General features: G+C 32.7%; 1 pseudogene; it reads left to right on the top strand.

Annotated features, from left to right (window-relative positions):
* Positions 1-160: 160 nt before the first annotated feature.
* LOC112015996 (potassium transporter 5-like) lies at positions 161-22,844 on the top strand (annotated as a pseudogene).
* Positions 22,845-23,329: the final 485 nt, after the last annotated feature.

A 23,329-nucleotide genomic window follows, 5' to 3' on the forward strand; every position in this document is an offset into this window, starting at 1 on the left:
GTAAACAAATCACCGTGTTATTTATTTTTCGCTGCATAATTAGTTTATTGGCGATTTGTTTGTGCTACCACGCGTTTGCATGTTAATTTGATTAATTAATAACTTGGCTAATTAATCAATTAATTTAATCACAAGGGGTCAATACATTTTTGGCCTATCAATGACTATTGTTCATGTTGAGTCCTTTGAGGACTTGAGTTTGCTAGTGGAAGAGCTCGGTGAACATAGTGAAGTGGAGTCAATGGGAGTAGTAGAAGAATCTGATGCTGAAGAAGATGAAAGCACAGTGGGACTTCAAGAAAACTATAATTCCCTCCTTGAGAAGTCAGGAGAATATACAAGGGTAGCCAAGGCAGTCGTTAAAAAGATAAAGAAGGCAGTGGAGGACTATAGAAGTCTCCTAGTGCAATATAAGGAGGCTAAATGTGAAATAGAGATATTGAATGGAGAGCTGGCCGAAGCCTACTCAAAAATAAAATTCCTTGAGTTTGAGGTGGTTCAAGCCAATGCTAAAGTAGAGCGAGTCTCCTCCAAGAAGTTTGATGAAGTCCTCTCTCATCAAAAACCTTTCTCCGACAAAATCAAATTGAGATATACTGAAGAAAGTAGTTCAGCTGTCAATGTAACCAAGGAAGTAAAGTTTGTGCAAGCTAAGGAACCAGTAGTGGCTGCCTTTACTCCTAAGAAAGTGGAGGATGAGAAGAAGAAGAATGTGACTAAGCCTCCTAAACAATTAGTAGTCAAACCTAAGGGTAATGGGAAATTACTCCCAAAGTCACAAAGAGGTTCGAGAACTCAACACTTCTGCCATTATTATGGACTTCAAAGACACACCAAACCAAACTGTCATAAGCTGAAAGTATTGAAAAATACAAGTGATCAAAGGTCAAGAAGACCAAGAAATGACAAGAGGACTTGGGCTGTTGAGCAATTAAGAGATCGAAATGGTGATTTTGGAATGATGGATGTGATGAAGATGATTAGTGCATTCACCACCTGCTTGGAAAGCTTTACTAGAAGGTTTGAAGGCTACAACACTCGTACCCAATCCTATAGAGATATCACTTTAAACGCACGTGTCGTGTGGGTGAAGAGGGGTACTCATGCATAAGCATTACAACATGTCTATGCATTAATTCTTCCGATGTTTAGGGGCATATGTTCATGCATCACGACATGCATAGTTCACTTTATGTCAATTGCTTCTAGTTTATAGCATGTTTCTTTTACTTGTTTTGGTTTGTACCTATTTTTGTTAATCTTACTTTACTTAATCTGTTTTTGAGTGTGAATCTTTAAAAAGTTTGATCGCTTGTGTTGTGTATATTACATGTGAGTTTAGCCTAGTACTTTCATACTAATGACGTAGTGCATTTTTGAGTTTAGCTTTGTTTGTATGCACATATATCTGTGTGGAAGAAATCTTAAAAACTATGTGTGATTATTGTAAATAGATCTTTAAGCTTGTCATGAATGATTGGTCAATAGTTTTGATGGTCTTGATACTTGCATAGACTTGTGCCTATATATCTTCTCACTTTATTTTTATGTTTTTGCTTAAAGAGCTTAACAAATGTAAATCTCAAAATGAAAAGAGATAATGAACTGTAAAAGCCGTCACACATACTAGTATTTGACTAGGAAAAAGGGAAAGTGACATTTTAAATTGAAATGTATGGTGCTCAAAAAGTCAAAGGCTAACTCTCAATGTTGAAATATAAAAAATTTCAGGCATCAATCTAAAAAAGAGATGTATTATCCGAAAAGGATCAAATGTTATGATTTATGCAAAAGCCAAATAAAAAACTTCTAAGTTTTGTAATCAGTCTTTTGTGGGAGGTCATATATGTTCATTTCTGTAATTGAGATAAACCAATTAATTTAGTACCAGTTGTGTATGACTTAATTGAATTGATCATTGAAGCTTTACTCTAGTCTAAAGACTATTTCACATTTGATACTCACCCACAACACACAAGATTTTGATTCAAATAATACTTATCTCATTTGTGTGATTGTACATGTTCAAATATGACGTGTATGCTCAAGTACTTGCTGATCAAACTTAAAAAGATTTTTGAGTGTTTTATATGTTTTTGAAAGTGATTTTATACTTTCATGTCTTTAGTTTTTGTTCAAAATGCATTTTTGTGTTTTTCTTCAAAAACTGGTTCAGAGGTTGTTTCGCGAGAAACTCATGACTTAGAGTTTCCCGCGAAATGTGCTTAAGGGAAATTAAAAAGTCACATTTTCATACAGAGACTCTCACTACTGCCTCGCGAGTCTTTCGCGACTAAACACTTCTCACGAAAAGTTTTTAGGCAAAAATTGGAATTTTTTCAATTCATACAGAGGCTATTGCAACTGTCTCATGACTTATTCGTGACTAAAAGCTTCTCGCGAAAGTTTTTATGCATCAGCGGCCGTTCTTGTGATTGTCTCACGACTGTTTCGCTACTGTCTAATCTACAAAAAACGCTTGTTTTTAGTTTTTATGTAGCAGATGTGACAGTTTTTCAAACACTTAGACTTTCCCTCGCACTGCCTCTCTCGAACCTTGCTCAACCCAAATTCATTTTTCACTCAAACCCCATCATTTTCAAGCAAAATCTCTGCAAAATCACTTCAAGGTATGTTTTCCTAAATATTATCTTCATTTTTATCTTAGATTATGCAGATTTTAGATTAGGGTATCTTAAAATTTGGGGATTTTTGAAAATTGGGTTGGGGTTCTTAAATTTGTGAAAATTTTTCCATTATTTTGATTGGGCTGAGTCCCATTTGATTGTTGTGCATCTGTGTTGGCCTTGTGTGGCATTCTACATTTGTATTTAGGCAAGTTTTCACCATGTTCATGCATTATTCATTGTTATAGTGCATTGTTGCATGTTAGGTGTTTGACAAAATGTCCTAGTGACATTTCTGTGTTGAATTGGACTTAAATGAGTTCCAATACTTAGGTTTCTTTTTGATTGATCATGTTTATCATGTTTTGGTCAGTGTTTGTGTGTTTTACACACTTTGCCCATTTTTGTGCCTTAATGTCATGCCATTTTTGTGTTTTATTAATTCTCATTAATAAATTCAACGTACATAAATAGGCAAGGATGAGATAGCCTCATCAACAAATCCTAAAACATAGGAACCTATACTATCTTAAAACATAGAAATTTATTTGAATACAAATAAATAACAATACCGATCTATCTAAGAAGGCTTATTCTATCACTTATCTAAATTCAAATAATTTATTTAGTACACAGGTCATAATACAATCCAATGTACATTGTTGAATATTTCATTAAGGATAGGAAGAATGCCTGGATTTCTCTTGGCGGTGTCATCTATGCCTAACAGGTGTGTATCATAATCTTTATCTCATAATTTTCCTTTAAATTTACTCCACAATACAACATTGGTTGTGCCAAGCTTTCCTTTTATAAGTTTATGTTCTATTTTGTTGTTGTAACAAAAAATATTGGGGTTTTTTTTGTTGAATTTTTTTAGGACTAATCCTATAGTTACTAATTGTGTGGTGATCTTAATTAGTCAAACAATGTCAGGTTCTCAAGCATTGTTTGCAAATCTTAATCACTTTAGTGTTCGCTCAATTCAGATAAGTTCATGCACTATAGTATTTCCCTCCATTGTTCTTGCCTACTTTGGTCAAGCTTCATATCTCCGTAAACACAATCAGGATGCTAGCAGTGCCTTCTATAGTTCTGTTCCAAGTACATTTACAATTCCTTATAACTAACATGGCTATTTTTCCCCCTGCTATCATTGATGTTGCGGTGTTATCAAAACATCAAAATAAGTCTATTACATCAAGTGTTAATACAACAAAAATTAGTATAGTAGTATTAGACATAATATTACATCTATAAATTAAAATTCGTTGCAATAATAATTTAAAAGTGGTAAATTATTACATTAATAATTATAAGTTAAAATAACTTATAATTTTTAGTTGTAATAGAGGCTTTAATACTAAATTGCATTAAGAAATATTTTTTGCAATAACTTAAATTGAAAAAATCAATGTAATAACTTGGTACCAATTATTTTGCAATCTATTACAATAGAAATTTCAAAGTGTCAGCTTATTGCAACAAATATTTATTGCAATAACTAAATATCAATTATTTTATAATCTATTGCAATAACAAACATGAAATTGCAACAAATATATTATTACAATTATCTAATACCAAAATTATATTTGTTAATTATTTGCAATCTATTGCAATAAAATTCGTGAAATTATAGTCTATTGCTACAAGACATTCGAAGTAATAAATTGTTTATTGCAACAGCAAATATAGTATCACATCAAAATTGTCATTAAAATATTTAAAGTTTATTACAACGAGATTTTTTTAACACAAACCTATTATCTCAAATTTTATTGCAATACTTTGCATAAACTATTGCAATGACTTTGATGTTATTACAACAATTTTTTTTTTGTTGTAATAAACATTTTTTGTTGTAGTGTATCTTTGTTTTCATATGACTCTCTGTTATGCAGAACCACTGTACTGGCCAATGTTTATTGTGTCTGTAATGGTAGTCATCATCGCTAGTCAGTTGTTAATCTCCGCTTCTTTCTCTATTGTCCAACAATCTTTGGCCCTTGGGTGTTTCCCATGGGTTAAGGTAGTGCACACATCCACTAAATACAAAGGGCAAGTTTATGTACTAGAGATCAACACCCTTCTCATGCTGGCTTGTGTGGGTGTCACTCTTGGCTTCAAAAATACATTGAAGATAGGGAATGCTTATGGTAAATCACCTCAAACTTTTCTATATTTTTTAGTATAATTTTAGAATTTTGAGAGGTAGTAAAAAAACAATTGTACAATTTTTTGGATTTATTTGGATGTTGATATGAATTAAGACTTGTTGAAACTCAAAAGCAATAAAAATATTAAGAGCCTTGTGGCTTAGCATCATGCATTACCTGGAGAGAACCTTATTCAAAATCCTCTTCCCATGATGATGATGATGTTTCAAAGCAATAAAGTGTCCTAAAATGAAGTTAAAGTAGTCAAAAAATGTCTTTTGTGCTTGTTTATGAGAGTTTATTTTCATTGACTTTTTAGGTTCTAAAATTAAGTTAGGCAAAAGTTGCTTCAAAACGTTGTACATAAGCTAAATAAACATAATAAACAACTTAATTCCATCATACAGTTCATTCAAAGGAACACTTAAAGTTGTATTATTTGTATCAATATGTTATTTTACTATGTTGTGTTGTGAAGAATGAAAACATTTTCTGTTAGCTTTCTTTTGAATTCTACATGTGCAAGTCTTTCCAACATTTTTTCTTGATATTCTTTCAACAAGAATTGCAGTGGCATTTGTATTTACAATCACATCTTTGTTTCTTCTCCTTGTGGTGGTCATGATATGGAAGACAAACATCTACTTGATCATCATGTATGCTCTAACAATAGGGCTCTTGGAATTCCTATTCTTGAGCCTCAGTACTCTACAAGTTTGTTGATGAAGGGTACCTTCCTTTATTGTTTGCCTTGACTCTTGTGACCATTATTTATTTATGGAACTATGGCTATCGGAAGAAGTACAAGTATGAACTAGAAAACAAAGTTTCTACTCGTAAATTGGTGGAGGTAGCCTCTAATCCTAGCATCCATCGGGTTCCGGGTGTTGCCCTATTTTACACTGAGCTTGTCCATGGAATTTCCCCTATATTCACCCACTATGTTGTGAATGTACCAGCTTTACACTCAATTCTTGTCTTTGTTTCAATCAAGTATCTAACCATTAGCACAATCCCTCTAGAGGAACGCTTTTTGTTTGGACGAATAGAGCCTTATGAGCTAGACATTTTCTGATGTGTTATGAGGTATGGATATAAGGATTCAAGATTTGAGTGTGAGTTTTTTAAGAAGATGCTGGTGAATCAATTGAAAGAGTTCATACGAAATGATCTGCTCAAGCCTAATGAATTAGCTGACAACAAAGAAGTAGAAAAGGTTGATGAAGAAATGTTGCAAAGAGAGGTGGGAATTGTGGATGATGCACTGAAATTTGGGGACTGACAACGGTCTCAAATGTAGAAAACTTTCCAGGAAAAACCTTGTCAGACTTGACTCTTTCAATTTGGAGGCTGATAGATTCACCTCTAATCAAGTCCTTGGATCTTCTCAGGTATTTTATTTCTCTCTCTCAAATTTTATAATTCTTATAATACACTACAAGAAAAAAGACTTAATACAACGAAAAAAGTCATTGGAATAACAACTAATGTCGTTGTAATAGGTTGTTGCAATGACAAAAAAGTCGATGCAAGCCGTTGTAATAAACTCTGAGATAATAGATTTACGCAACACTAGATTTTCATTGCAATAAATTCCATATATTGCCATGATTTATATATTGCAACGATTTACTTTGAAAATCTCATTGCAATAGGTTATTTTTTTTATTAAAATAAATTACCTTGCTTAATTAAGGGCTTTCTCATTTCAATTTTAACTCTTGAGTTTAGATAGGCCATAAGATTGTAAGTTTGAGTGAGATGGAGGGTGTTGATGCTCTAGGGTGTTGATTCTCTTCTTAACTTTTCGTTTATCTTGTTATTCTTATGATATATATTCCCTATTCTAAAAATTATAGGAATATATAATTTTTGATGAGCAATAAACTAATAAGTTACTCTAGAAGAAAAAAAACTAATCCGATTATTATTGTTGTTATTATTTCGTTTCAAATATGATATTTGAAGTGTTTGAGTGCAGGCCTTGGATTTGGGAACTATAATGAAGCTAGCATTTCAGAGCATTGGGGTTGTGTATGGTGATTTGGGCATATCGCCTTTGTATGTGTTACCGGGCATTTTTCCTACTAGGGTTAGGCACAATTACGTTATACTTGGCGTGTTGTCTCTAATCTTTTACTCGCTCATGTTGTGACGGTATATAGGCCATAAGATTGTAAGTTTGAGTGAGATGGAGGATGTTGGTGCTATAGAGGAAGAAAGCTCACAAGAAAAAAAATCAAAAAAGTCGTTACAATAACAACTAATGTTGTTGTAATAGGTTATTGCAACGACAAAAAAGTCGATGCAAGCTGTTGTAATAAACTCCGAGGTAATAGATTTAAACAACATTTAATTTTCATTGCAATAAATTCCATATATTACAACGATTTATATATTGCAATGATTTACTTTGAAAATCTCATTGCAATAGGTTATTTTTTTATTAAAATAAATTACTTTGCTTAATTAAGGGCTTTCTCATTTCAATTTTAACTCCTGAGTTTAGATAGGCCGCAAGATTGTAAGTTTGAGTGAGATGGAGTGTGTTGATGCTATAGAAGAAAAAAGCTCACAAGAAAATAAATCATGTAGAAGAGAAAGAACAAGAACATGAAGGTGATCAACCTGGGATTTACAATGGTCTCAAAAGTAAGGAGCTCTTTTTGAAAAATATTGTTAGATTTGATTCTTTTGATTTGGAGGCTGATAGATTCACCACCAATGAAGCCCCTGGATCTTCTCAGGTATAATTTTTTGTTTTCCCTTCTTAAATTTTCGTTTATCTTGTTATTCTTATGATATATATAGTGTATTCTAAAAATTATAGGAATAATATAATTTTTGATAAGCAATAAACTAATAAGTTAGTCTAGAAAAAAAAAAAAACTAATGCAATTATTATTATTGTTATTATTTCATTTCAAATATGTTATTTGAAGTGTTTGAATGCAGGCCTTGGATTAGGGAACTATAATGAAGCTAGCATTTTAGAGCATTGGGGTTGTGTATGGTGATTTGGGCACGTCGCCTTTGTATGTGTTACCGGGCATTTTTCCTACTAAGGTTAGGCACAATGATGATATACTTGGCGTGTTGTCTCTATTCTTTTACTTGCTCATGTTGGGACGATATATAGGCCATAAGATTCTAAGTTTGAGTGAGATGGATGGTGTTGATGCTATAGAAGAAGAAAGCTTACAAGAAAAAAAATCAAAAAAGTCATTGCAATAACAACTAATGTCGTTGTAATAGGTTATTGCAACAACAAAAAAATCGATGCAAGCCGTTGTAATAAACTCTGCGGTAATAGATTCATGCAACACTAGATATTCATTGCAATAAATTCCTTATATTGCAACGATTTATATATTGCAACGACTTACTTTGAAAATCTCATTGCAATAGGTTATTTTTTTTTTATTAAAATAAATTACCATGCTTAATTAAGGGCTTTCTCATTTTAATTTTAACTCCTGAGAATAGATAGGCCATAAGATTGTAAGTTTGAGTGCGATGGAGGGTGTTGATGCTATAGAAGAAGAAAGCTCACAAGAAAAAAAATCGTGTAGAAGGAAATGAACAAGAACATGAAGTTGATCAACCTGGGATTTACAATGGTCTCAAATGTAAAGAACTCTCTTGGAAAAATATTGTTAGATTTGATTCTTTTGATTTGGAGGCTGATAGATTCACCACCAATCAAGCCCCTAGATCTTCTCAGGTATAATTTTTTGTTTTCTCTTTTTAGCTTTTCGTTTATCCTGTTATTCTTATGATATATATAGCCTATTCTAAAAATTATAGGAATAATATAATTTTAGATAAGCAATAAACTAATAAGTTAGTCTAGAAGAAAAAAAACTAATTCGATTATTATTGTTGTTATTATTTTGTTTCAAATATGATATTTGAAGTGTTTGAGTGCAGGCCTTGGATTAGGGAAGCATAATGAAGCTAGCATTTCAGAGCATTGGGGTTGTGTATGGTGATTTGGGCACGTCGCCTTTGTATGTGTTATCGGGCATTTTTCCTACTAGGGTTAGGCACAATAATGATATACTTGGCTTGTTGTCTCTAATCTTTTACTCGCTCTTGTTAATTACTTTGATCAAGTACGTTTTCATTGTATTGACAACCAACGATAATGGCGATGGTAATTGATAATCTTCTCTCATGCTTAGCAATTTGTTTTAATAGATTACTTATTGTAGTTCTTGGATTCTCATTTTTATTGCTAGATGATAATTAGAAAGAAATTAATATTTCTTGATGATAACACTTGCACACAAAAAGAGTAATATGAGTGTTAAGTACAAGTGATTACTTAATCTTACTTATCACAAACATGAGCCATAAAACTCACTTACTTAGTTGTGCATAGAGATGCTTATCTAAGTTACAAGGGATGCAAAGTTTAGGCAACTTTGTTTTAATGGCCATCCAAGGTACATAAGTACCAATGTACACAAAACACACACTGTTTTTGTATTTTTCTGATTTTGATTTTTCTCTTTTTATTTTGAAAAACAAACAAAAAAAAGACTAAACAACCAAACAAAAACAGACAAACAATATGAAGGCATAAAAGAAAGATGCATATGCATGAAAGCATGATAGAAAGGTGTAGATGCATGAAAGCATGATTCCAAAAGTAGATAAAAAATCAAACAAAGAGAGTCCTACTTTAAATAGAAAGAATTAAAACAGATGATAGATAAGAAAGATAATTAAGTCTTAGGCTCCTTGTTCACCCACAGAGCACGAGTCTTAGGCTGTGAAGATGAAAAAACACGTATCCCAGTATGTGTACTAAAGGACATAGAAGAATTAGAATTCTCTTGAAATTGAGTTAAAAAGTTCAAAACTTTTAATAACTCTCCAAACAAAGGTATAAGTCCTTGAGAGGAAACCTGTAACCGTTTGGACACTTACTTTTGAGAATACAACTTAAAGCAATTAAGACGGATGTGTCCAGAAACACCAAAATGGTGACAAACATGAGGTCTAACAAAGAATTTAGAATTAGCCAAATGAGTTATGGATTTCATACCTTTATCACTTTTCTCAAATTGGGGCATAAAGACAGTCCTTGATTTAAAAGCTGTGAAAGAGGAGGGGCCGAAGGAAACAGCATATCCTAAGCCAGTCTTATCAGAAATAGGCTTTTGAGCACTTAAGACCTCATCAAACTTTGCACTAGACACCCTTTCTATTTGAGTTCTAGCTTGACTAAGCTCAACCTCAAGATTCTTAACTTTTTCTTCTAATGAGGTGTTCTCCACAACAAGTGTCTCAACTAACCTTGTAGTCTCATCTAGTTTGACTAACAGATCAGCTTTTTCAATTTTTACCTCATTAAGCTCTTTTCTACAAAGATGAGAAGTCTTTTTAGATTTTATGAATTCAGTACATAACTTATCATTGGCTTTCTGAAGGGTCATCTTTTTGGGTACTTTATCATTAGAAGAATCCTCACTGTCACTAGCACTCTCCACAATCACCTTATCCGTTATGGCAGCAAAAGCTATAAAGTGACCACATTCATCCACATAATCATCAGAAGAGTCATTCTCAATATCACTCCAGGTAGCAACCAACCATTTATCTTTTGAATTCTTGGTCTTTTCTTTCATAAGGTAATTTGGGCACTTTATCCTCATATGACCAAAACCTTTGCAGTCATGGCATTGGATGAGGGGTTTCTCATTCTTGCCCTTCCTTGAGGATTTATATTTCCTAGGAGGTTTGCTCTTATCCTTTTTCCTAAATTGAAGAAGCTTAATAATCTCATCAGTTATGAAGGTTAGATTCTCATCCTCATCATCATCTCCGTCTTTATCTTCAAAGTCCTCAATCTCTTCCTTTATACCCTTAAGAACCATGCTTTTACTCTTTCCACATTTTCCCATTAAGAGCCCGTTTGGATACAGCTGAAAACTGAAAACTGAAAAATACTATAGCTAAATAATTTTTTAATGTGTGAATAGTATCGTGGGACCCATTTTTAATGAAAAAGTTGCTGAAAAGTGAAAATTGTGGGTCCATGAACAGTAAAATTTGGGTTGAAATGTCAAACTTTGCGGCTACTGTTCATTGAACAGTAACCGCAACAGTACATAAACAGTAAAAAAGACTGAAACCCGTGAAAAAAAAAAAAAAAAAATGCTGAAACGCAAACGCGCGTTTCAGCTTTTCCACCCAAGCCAAACGGTCTCTAAACCTAATCCTATCTCATAGATTTGAAGGTTCTCTACAAGCTCAGTCAAAGGAAGTTGATCAATGTCCTTGACTTCTTTAATGGTAGTAATCTTGACATGGAATCTTTCAGGTAAGGACCCAAGGATTTTTCTAACAATTTTGGATTTTACTATAGATTCTCCAAGGTTGAAGGCAGAATTCACAATATCTCTGAGTTTAGCATAGAACTCATCAAATGTCTCATCCTCCTCCATCCTTATTTCTTCAAAATTACTAGTGAGTCTTTGAAACTTCATAATCTTTATTGTCTTGGTACCTTTATAGGTGGTCTCAAGAATGATCCATACTTCCTTGGCAACTTTCGTGGATGATATTTTCTTGAATTCCTCATTGGTCATCCCACAAAACAAAGCATTCAAGGCCCTATTGTTGAAATTTGCTGCTATGATTGTTGCTTCATCCCAATTCACCGGCGCTTCCTTTGACTTAATCCAGCCAATTTCAACAGCTTGCCATACTTGTTCACTTAGAGCCTGCAAAAAAACTTTCATACAAACTTTCCAGTACACATAATTAGTTCCATCAAATAAAACAGGAATCAAAAGAGATTGTCCACGATCCATGACAATGGGGGCCAAGGATCACACTTAGAAAATTAATCCAATCAGAGTGTATCCGCTCTGATAACACTTGTTGGGAAATTTAGACCCCGGTTAATAAAATTAACAAGTTTTAAACCCAAGTTGTTAATTAGATTAATTATGAATAAATTTTGTTTAAACAAACAAACATCAATATCATGTCAAAATCATGCAGCAGAAAAATAAATAAGACAAGATATGATGACCTAGAAAAACCAATGAAACAAACTAGTTTTACAGTAAAAAACCTTGGGGGAAACTTTCCCAAAAATCAATCCACTATAGTAAAGAGAAGTTTCAAATTTAGTACAAAACTTTTGTCCATATACTTACAATCCCTGTAGATGAACTTACAGCAAAAACTTTCTACCGCTTCAGAACCTCTAAACTCTTCAATATATGAACACCACCCTTTTTGCATGGATCTCAATACATGACTAACTCGCCAACTCAAAGAAGATGTTGGCTGCAAAGTTCTTCACTTCATCAACAATGAAGATCAAGAAGCACTTGGTTACAAAACCCTAAGGTGCAAAGATGCAGTAGCTTCTTTTAGAGAGAATAAGGCACTCGATCACTTTTTCATGTGTTCTCTTTGTATTTTCTTATGTGACAGCCTTTAAAATAAGTCTTATATATATCTAGGGTTGTGAGAAAAGAAACCCTACAAAAATACATAAGCATGGGCCGAAAATCAGATCTGAAAAAATGATTTCCGTAATTGTCGATAGATACCTCGATAGATAGTATCTATCGAGCCTCATTAAACCTCAATAGATAGCTATTTGTCGAGCAACTGTCGAGTTTTAATGAATCAACACTTCTTCACTTGTTTCTTGGACAAATTTGCATGACTCAATACTAAACTCGAACTCTTATTCTTTGAAATATTAAACACATCCTAGATCTACCCAATTACAAGTAAAGTGCGTTTTGTCAAAAAATTAGCCAATTACACAAAATAGTGACCTATGTTCTTAACATGAATCACATATGTCCTAACACACAAACTGGTGGAGTACCATCTTGGAGTATGATTTGATGCTCATGTCCACGAAATGGGGGTAGGTCTGAAGGCATGTCAAACACCTTAGAAAACTGGTCCAAAAGGTCAGAAAGAGCAGTAGGCAGCAGTGGTTCATTAGCTGAGGTAGGGGTGACTGTTGAAATCTGGAGAATCAGCCATTTCCTTGTAGCAGAATCATTAAAGAACTTGTTAGCTTTTGAAAAGATAGGCCCTTTAGGATGTAACCCCTTTAACAACACCCTATTACCTAAGTAAAGAAACTTTATGGTCAATAACTTGGAGTCCCAGCTGATTTCCCCAAGAATACTTAACCAGTGAGTACCCAAAACCACTACACAACCCCCTAAATGCAATACATTCAAATCCACAACAAACTTGGACCCTTGGATTGCAAGAGTGACTTCATAACATATTCCCAAAGTCCTAATAACACTACCATTAGCCACCTTTACTTCCAAAATCTGAGATGTATCCAAGTGTAAATTCAGCATATTCAATTCTAACACATCGGAAAAATTATATGTACTGCCTGAATCAATAAGAGCAACTACTTCATGGTTTTTAATCCTACCTCTGACTCTCATGGTATTAGTTAAGAGGTTGCTTATCAATGCATATAAGGTGATTTCAACAGGAGTACTTACATGCTCACTTCCTTGGACCTGATCTTGGGTTCCCAATAGTCCCTCCCATCATCATCCAATTCCACCAATTGCAATCCAGACTTACGCTCAACCTCCTCACATAACCCTTCTAATAGAAATACCTTTGCTGCCTTACACTTATGGCCCAACTGCCACTTTTCATCACAATTATAACACAGACCTTGTTTCCTCCTTTCCTCCATTTGTGCATTAGATAACCTTTGCGCAGGAAGTTTAATCCTTGAATCAGTCTTGGTCTCTAGCTTAGGTAATCCCAGAATTGAGGGCTTCCCATTATCCACAACGCTCTTGAAATTTTTCTTGCTACTTAGTAAATATTCTTCCTCAATTTTGGCTAAACCAAAAGCTTCATTAAGGGATTTTGGCACTAGCATCCTAACTGGTAATCTTATCTCATCCCTTAGGCCACTCAAAAAACGGCTCAATTTATGAGACTCAGATAAACCAACAATTCTATTAGACAGAATTTCGAAATTACCTTTGTAAGCAACCACATTAGAAGTTTGCTTGAGCCTAGTAAGTGCCTCCATTGGATCATCATAGGTTGTGACCCCAAAACGAGTCTAAAGGGCCTTCACTAACACCTCCCAACTTGCAAAACCTCCAATCTGCTCAGCATCATGGAACCAAATCAGGGCCTCACCATCCAAATGGTAAGAAGCCATAATGACATTTTGATGGTCTGGGGTATTGTGGTATGAAAAGAATTGGTTTGTTCTGTAAATCCAACAAGTTGGGTATTTTCCTTGGAATCTAGGAAATTCTAATTTCAGGTTCTTGATTGGATTCATGATGGGAGATTCATGAACTCCATGATTGCTAATTTGAAGCAAAGCTCGTGAGCCCTGAATTGGGGATTGTCTTTTATCTTCAGCTTCAACTAGTTTCTACATGAACCTAGTAAAAGTTTGTAATTGCTTCTGAATTTCTTACAAGGTCTGTTCATGGTTAACTGCAATCTTGGACAACGTAGCTATCTTTTAAGAATTTTGTGTATTTGAATGTTTCAGTCATGGTGGTGGACTGGATCAAACTGCTCTGATACCATTGATAAGACTCTCTTGGAATTAGGATTTATGGTAGGTCACTTCAAGGGGACCTAGGCCTCCATACCTAAGAAGGTGATGAGGAAGGTAAAAGAAATAGAGAGAGAAGGGCAGAGAGAGATATGTAAAGGAAGTATACAATTAGAATCTTCTTATTATTCAACAAATACAATCAATGCCTCTTATATACACCTTACACACCCTAACTAACTACCTGGATTATTAGCTGGACTAACTACCACTAACTGCCAGCAATACTACCCTACAATACACCCCATCATACAATAGTACACCTACAACTCATGCTACAATACAAGTCTAATGCAATAGCATAGATACAATACAAAATTGGATGCCTAACAGAAGCCCTCTCTTAGGTGAGATAAGGCCATGGGGTTGACCATTCACCGTAATAGAATGTATGACGGATCGAATACAACTTGATATAAGAGAAACCCATCAAAAGAATCAAATTTTTTGAAGAAAGTAGTTGAGTGCGGTACAACTTATTATTAGTTTTCTCTAATATTTCGATAAGTTTTACCAAAAATCTTGTAACTTAACTAATTGACACCTCAAATTCCAATAGAAACATTTAGGATTCAGATCCCTACTCTCAACTATTGATGTATGAAAAAGATATTTCAATAAATTTCATTGTAAAAAATTGTATTTTTTAGTTATTTTATATATAGACAAAATAGAAATACACTAAGAGTAGTATAGTGATTTGATCATACTATATATATATGTTTTTACAAATTGAAAATTGCATGATATCGTAGCTAATATAGATAGGCATGTTTCATGTCTACTAAATAATGCATATATCCTTCAATTATTATTATTATTATTATTTTTACATTCTTGATTGTGTGTTACTAAAAACTTTTTCCCCTTTTTGTTGGACATGGTTTCAAATTTTCAATTGTGGCAAAAACAACTAAATTTGAGTAAAAATGCCATATTTCAAATCAATTGTTTCTCACATAAAAAAAAAAAAAAAAAAAAAAAAAAAAAAAAAAAAANATTACTCACATAAAAAAAAAAAAAAAAAAAAAAACCAATTGTTTCTCATATAAATCTTAGAAAAATAATATTAAATTTTCATTATGCTTAAAATAATTAATATAACAAAATAAATATATTTATTATATTAGTAATCTTTCTAATTATATAGAATACATATTATAGTGTTAGTTCCATACACACACACACATACACACGCACGCATGCACACATACAAAGGAGTTAGGAAATTTAAAGGATTAAGATTAATTTTAGTGAATTCACAAATATTTAATTTTTCATGGCTTTTGTAACAATTGTTGTCAAAGCAACTAAACATGAGTAAGAATGTCATATTCTAAATTTATTATTATTATTCCAACTAAAAATTATTTTTTATATAGAGTTTATAAAAATAATCATATAAATTCATTTAATACAAATAATTAATGCACAACAATAGATAATTAATATACGAATTTGCTCTATTAGCTAATTCAATGAATCGATACTTTAATATAAATGCAAACTTTGTTGAAGTAGAAAATTAAATAAAGAGAAGTTCAAGGAATGCGCCACATGGCACAACCTCATACTCTCCAACATGAGATTTTTGATATTTTATGTAAGACGGTTTTGGATAATGTTTTACATATATTATAAGAAAAAGTAAACTAATTTAAAGTAAAGAAACATATACATTTTGAGATATTAAAAATTAGTTAGTATTTTCACTACATATTTGTAGCCTTCTCAAAGTAAGATTAATTTTTTTAAAAAAATTCATAAAACCAAAGATGAATGTAAAAGAGTAATGGGACCATGAAAATCAACTAATTTGTGTTTTGTTCACATATTTCATACCATGAAATGAAAATATGCGCAACTATCTCATCATCTTTAACTCATCGATAGTGTGACATTAAAACATGATATGGGCAGGTGTGTGTGCATATATCTTATATATATGCATTTACTCTATTGGCTAATTCAATGAACTAATACTTTATTATAAATGCATACTTTGTTGAAGTAGAAAACTAAATAAAGAGAAGTTCAAGGAATATGCCACATGACACCTTATACTCTCCAACGTGAGTTTTTTGATATTTTATGTAAGACGGTTTTGGATAATATTTTACATATATTATAAGAAAAAGTAAACTAAGTGTGCATTTGGGTTAGGATTAAAAATTGTTAGGTTCTAAATGTTTAGAACAATTGACAAATCGTGAACACAAACTTGTCTAGATATAGATCTTAGAGTCTATAGGTTTTATTAGACAATGCTCAAGGTGATTCAAGTCAAGATTTAGGAACATACAAGCTGCAGGAAGAAGACTTCATATTCTGCCTGGTTCGATAAATTGAAGAACAGGCTCGATTGATCGAAAATCGTATCTGCAAAATTTTAAGTCGGCCCAAACAGCAGCTTAAGCCCATTAAGGATTAGAGTTTCAGATCTACTTCTCCCACTATATAAAGGAAACCATAAGCCACGTTTTTGAAAACTTTTGGAGAGAGAGATTAGAGTGCCTCTTGTGTCTCTTTTTATTTTTAGGGTTTTGTACCCAAACCTCTCTAAGTCTTTGTTGCTCATATTTGCGGTTTATGTGAATCTCTTGTGAGATCATTGAGGAGCTTTCCTTCACATAAACTTAGGGTTTTCAAGATAGAGATTACTTCAACATCTTAATTTCCAACAAGTGGTATCATAGCGGGTAGCTCTTCTGTCTGTAGATCCTTTGATCTAAGAGCTGATCCTTGACCCTTGTTATCATGGATAACTTGAAGTGTCTTTTTGCTCATGCTTCTGCTGATTTTATTGATGCCTGTGATGTTTTGAATAAAAAGGACATTATTGTTTCTGTTGATTTTTTTGATGCTTTTGAAATTCTTCGTAAGGAATTATCTAAATCTTTGAAAATTTCTAAGAAATTTAAAGAAGAGTTAAAATTGGCTAATCTTGAAAAAGAGGATTTGATTGTGAGATTAGATAAGTCTAATAAAAAGAGTGAATTTTTGAGAAATCAAATTTCCTCTCAAGATGAGAAGATGAAAAGCTTGGAACAAGAGTTAGTTGAATCTAAAACTAAAATTGAAAATTTGACTAGTACCAAGCCTGTTGTTGATAACAAAAGTATTTCTGTTTCTCTTAAGCCTAAGACTGAGAAAGTTTATATCCCTCCTTTCAAGAGGAATAATAAAGAGAAGGTTTATTTTGCTAAGTTAGACAAAGGTAAAAGTTCTGATGATAACGTTGAAGTTTCTAAACCTATGTCTAAACCTGCTGCTTGTGTGCAAAAGAAATCTGTTTTTGTGCCTACCTGTTACCTTTGTGGTGTTGTTGGTCATATTAGACCAAATTGTTCTTTGTTGAGGCAAAAACCTAAATCTGAGACTAGATTTGCCGCTAAGAATACTGATGTTCCTAAATTTGTTCATGTTTGCCACTTTTGTGATGTTCGTGGTCACATTCGTCCTAATTGTCATAAATTGAAATTTAAACATTCTGTATGTCAATCTAAGATATGTGATGATCTTTTTCCTGCCATAAGTCTAAATAAATTATTTCATATGCTTTTGAAAAATTTGAGCTTGTTGGCTTGTGAAAGGAATTTGCAGGATTTCAGTCTTTCTTAAAAGATTAGTGTAATCCCTTAAATACACTCTGCTTCACATGGATTTTCACCTACAAAGCCGAATACTCGTGCTAAATGGGTGAGAAAAGATTCTCCAAGGTGAATATTGCTAACTTGTCCCTGATTTAATGCTTTCAATTATTTTTGGACATGTTTTGTTTCTGTTTTTGGTTGTTTTATTTTTTAAGTTTTTGTTTTTATTTAAAAAAAAAAAATCCAAAAACATTGAAAATTTTCAAAAAGACAAAAATATTTTATTTTGAGTCTTGTTTTATTTGTTTTGAGGATTACATGAGTTATGATATCTCTCTCTTGTTTTAGAACATGCTTGACATTGTGGAGAAACTTGAATAGTTTGTGCTAAACTATTTCTGATTTTGTATGAATATGTACTAGTTTGTACATGTACTCATGGGTTAATTAAGAAATTGATATTTCTTGTTTGTGTACCCTCTATAGCTTAGTTAAGCATTGTCATGCATTGCATTTGCATTGTTCATTTAGCATAATATGTGCTTTTTGTTTTTGGTCATAAATTTTCCTAAACCAAAAAGATTTTTGTGTTTTGTTATAGATCTTGGATTTGAAACCAAAGTTGGCCACCTTATCTTTACATAACAAGTTTATATACCTTGTTTAGCTTGGATAGGCTTATTTATTGCACTTTACTAGTTGAAATTTTGTAGTGCATGTTGTGTGGGAAAGATGTTTATGGAGTTTATCACTTTATCTTAATCTTGAAGTCACATGTTATTTGACTATCGGACTTGATCCTTTTGAGAAAGGCATAAATAACCATCTCACCACTGTTCACTAGCCAATCATAAATACCTTAGTGCATATCATAAGATTTTGTGCTCGAGAAAGTGTAGCACATGCACAAAAAGAACATAAGGTGATGCTTCGACTTAATTGCTTAATGCTTAAAATTGGTGTGTACTATTAGGCTTAATGTCATCTCACATAAATAAAATTGGTGTGTATTATTAGGCTTGATGCCATCTCACATAATAATGAGGTAAAAATACAAGAAACTTACATGATTGCAAGCTTTTGTTCTAAGAGATGTGGGAGTTATAGGATGTAACTCTTTAGGTGATAGTCTCTTTTAAATTCTATGTGATGGATTGTGTAGACTTTGTGATTAATTGCTATTCACATATCACCTCACATGTATCTCAAGCTTTTACTAGTTGCACACACTACACAAGTTACTCTTTGTTAAACTTGGTACATTTTATTGTGTGTGATCTTGTTGTGGCCATCCAAGATTAAAAGTTCCTTGATTTTATTGCAAAATGTGTTTAATGTTTGCGCTTTAAGGACAAATTGATTGAAAATCTTGATTTTGGAAGATCTGGATTGAATTCAAGTATTTTTGAAAAACTTTTCGTCTCATACTCATGCATTTTTTTTATAAAACAATGTGCTTTGAGGAGTTTCTGCATTAAAATGCTCTATTTTTCAAAAATCTGATTTTTCCAGACTTTCGATCGATCGAACCTGTTTTTCGATCAATCGAAATTGCGATTAAAATTTTAGGTTTGAGTCTGCCTGACTTGATTGATGTTCGATCAATTCTCGATCGATCGAAACTGAAAAATTTTCAGTTTCTATGTTTTTGAGCAAAAATTTTTTTCATGCATCATTTGTGTTTAGGATTCATATGCATTGCATTGATTTTGTATCCATCTTGCAATTTTGCAGTCATATCTCTTAGTGTTTTCACACATGCATACACTTTGCTAAATTGGGTACTCAACTTGATTTAAAAATTGATCGATTAATTTTTGAGTTTTGTACATTCTAGTATATGCTATTTCTTATGTGTGAACTGTAGAAAATATATTTCTTAAAAGATATGATGGATAATCAATGTGCAAATATTTTCTCTACTCATGCAACTGTTTATGGGTCACATAGTGCCATGTTTGCATTTTATTGAAAGAGAGAATATTTTTTCTTCATGTGTATCCTTACCTTAGTTTTTAACTTTGGTTTGTGTGTTTTTAACTTTGGTCCTGCTGGTGAGGATGTTCCTGATCCTGTTGGTGATGCTGCTGCTGCTACTGATTTTCCCCCACCTCTTTTATTTTTCCCCAAAATTGTTTTTCCTAAATCTTGTTTTGTTTTTCCTATTTTTGATAGGGGGAGAAAATTTTTTTTTAACCTGTGTTGTTCATAGGGGGAGCTGTCTCTATTTTCTATAGAGTTGAATTGTTTTGTGTTCCCTTCTTTCTTTATTTTCTCTTATCCTTTGTTGCGTATGTTGACTGTTTACTCTTTGTATGAGTTGTCTTTGTCAATACATGACAAAAAGGGGGAGAAATAGTTGATATGTGGGAATATGTGTGGAAAATACAAGAATGTTATGTTTAGGGGGAGTTAACATTGTTTTTGATGTATTTAACTTAGGGGGAGAGTTAGTTTGCATATTTGTTGATTTACTGTTTTTCTGTCACACATGCGTTTATGCGTTTGTTGAGTGTTTTAGCAAATATATAGGTTGATTCAATTGAGCTGCTGTCTACACTTGCAACTGATGGATAGTAGTTATGTTGAATTTGTTGTAATGAGCATTTTATTGTATTGGGTTGTTCTTGTATTTGAGCATTTCATTTTGTATGAAAGTTTTGTCACGAATTGCCAAAGGGGGAGTTTGTTAGGTTCTAAATGTTTAGAACAATTGGCAAATCATGAACACAAACTTGTCTAGATATAGATCTTAGAGTATATAGGTTTTATTAGACAATGCTCAAGGTTATTCAAGTCAAGATTCAAGAACATACAAGCTGCAGGAAGAAGACTTCATATTCTGCCTGGTTCGATCAATTGAAGAACAAGCTCAATCGATCAAAAATCGTATCTGCAGAATTTTAAGTCGGCCCAAATAGCAGCTTAAGCCCATTAAGGATTAGGGTTTCAGATCTACTTCTCCCACTATATAAAGGAAACTCTAAGCCACGTTTTTGAGAACTTTTGGAGAGAGAGATTAGAGTGCCTCTTGTGCCTCCTTTTATTTTTAGGGTTTTGTACCCAAACCTCTCTAAGTCTTTGTTGCTCATATTTGCGGTTTATGTGAATCTCTTGTGAGATAATTGAGAAGCTTTCCTTCACATAAACTTAGGGTTTTCAAGATAGAGATTACTTCAACATCTTGATGATCAACAAGGTTGCTACCATTGAAGTTTAAAGAATATCAAGCGTGGGTGCTTGTAGCTAATTGAAGAATTCAAGAAAGAAGGAGTCCGTGGATTCGGAACTTGCACAGAATCGTGTCAGTAAGTTTTACTGGTAGGTAGCATTAGGAAGTCGAGCGGGGAGCTTGTAAGTTCTTTTGTATGAACTTCAATTCTCTCATAGTGAATTCAGTTTTGCCTTGAGGATCGGTGGGTAAAATCTTCCCCAGGTTTTTTACCGGTTTGGTTTTCCTGGGTGATCATATCTTGTGTTTTTTATTATTCCGCTGCTATATATTCTTGATATGATTGTTTGATTGTTTTAACCTAGAATTGCTTAATTTGACTAAGTAACAACTTGGCTAATTAACTAGGCTACTCAATCTGGTTGTGTGTTAAGGGGTCTAAAATTTTCATCAAAAATTAAAATTATTTCATTATTCAGTTTATTTTTGTTATTCATGGGCTTCACTGCATTTTTTGGCACTATTCATGGGTCCCACTGTACTATTGTAACCTACAGTACTTTTAGTAATAATTTTTTTAGTTTCAGCAAAATAAACGGTATTCAAACACACTATAAATTAAAGTAAAGAAATATATACATTTTGAGATACTAAAAATTAGTTTAGTAGTTTCATTGTATATTTGTAACTTTCTCAAGGTAAGAGTAATTTTTTAAAAAATCATGAAACCAAAGATAAATGCAAAAGAGTAACGGGACCATGAAAATCAACTAATTTGTGTTGTGTTTACATATTTCATACCATAAAATAAAAGTATGTCCAACTCTCTCACCATCTTTTACTCATCGATAGTGTGACATTTAAACATGATATGGGCAAGTGTGTGTGCATATATCTTCTAGATGATTTAAAATTAAACCATGGTAGAATATGGTTTTACATTGCACATCAAATATTCTCTCTACTTATATACCCAAAATAAAAACTTTCCAACCAAATTACCAAACCTAAATCATATTTAAGCCCCTAATTTTAAAATGAAAAAAGAAAAATTACCCGTAGGAGTCTTGGCGTCTTGATGGTAGTGAAAGACCTGTATAACAGAGGTGGTGAACCCCTTAGATTCCTCTTTCTCTCTTTCAAATGTTTTGTCAGTCTCAAGTCTTTTATTTTGGTAATACAAGTGAAACAGTGTGTTTTATTTAATAATCCACAACATTTTTGTGTCTCTTTATCTCTCTTTAGGGTCTTATCTAGTTAGTTATTACTATTAGTCCTTAATTTTTTTTTTTTTTTTTTGCTTTTTTTAAAATACTAAAACGGTGGGTATGCTAAAAGACATGAAGAAAGAGGGAATAGAGAAAGGTGTGGCATAAGCTTAATCAATTAATGAGACATTAATGAGATAACAGTAAAATAAGTTAATATGAACTTTTGGGTAACCAAAAAAAAAAAAAAAAAAGCTAAATGCAAAATTAGAACACTACTTGGCAGGACCTCATACACTCCCGTATAAGGTCTTTGCTTTTATATATATATATATATATATATTGATTGATGATTGATTAATTAGCTATAAACTATGCCTATAATTGGTTGAAAAGGTGTGTAAGGGAAGCAGATGAAGTTATCATTATTCCTCGCAGGCAACTTCTCAAGGTGGGGATGATTTATGAGGTCTAGAGATTATGATTAGTTTGCTGTGATTATCTTTCAACTTGGTTTGCTAAAAAAATTGCTCGCATGGAAAATCTTTTCAAGTATCGTAGTGTTTGATGCTACAATAGTTTTTAAGTATAAAATAGTGTCTATCTTTCATATAAAAATAAAATATGTAACTAGCTATTATGTGCTGATTCAAGGCATAATGGGAACTTATTCATAATTTAATAGTTACCATGAAGGAGAGGGAATTTGACCATGAATGCCTCGGTTGGAAACATTAAAAGGTGTTAGTTGAACTACAAAGTTCTTAGTAAAATAAATTGATCTTATAGTTTATCAATGATGGATTAAAAAGTTTTTGAGTTTGGCATTTTAAGTGGACTCATATAAGCTATACCATGATATATAAGTAACAAACTATAAAAGATCCTGGCTAGTTTAGAGAGACTGATATCTAGATATATAAGTAGGGTGTAATTTGTACTTACAACCTAAAATCTATT

Source organism: Quercus suber, unplaced genomic scaffold (assembly GCF_002906115.3).
Source record: "Quercus suber isolate HL8 unplaced genomic scaffold, Cork oak 2.0 scaffold_99, whole genome shotgun sequence".
Lineage (NCBI taxonomy): Eukaryota > Viridiplantae > Streptophyta > Magnoliopsida > Fagales > Fagaceae > Quercus > Quercus suber.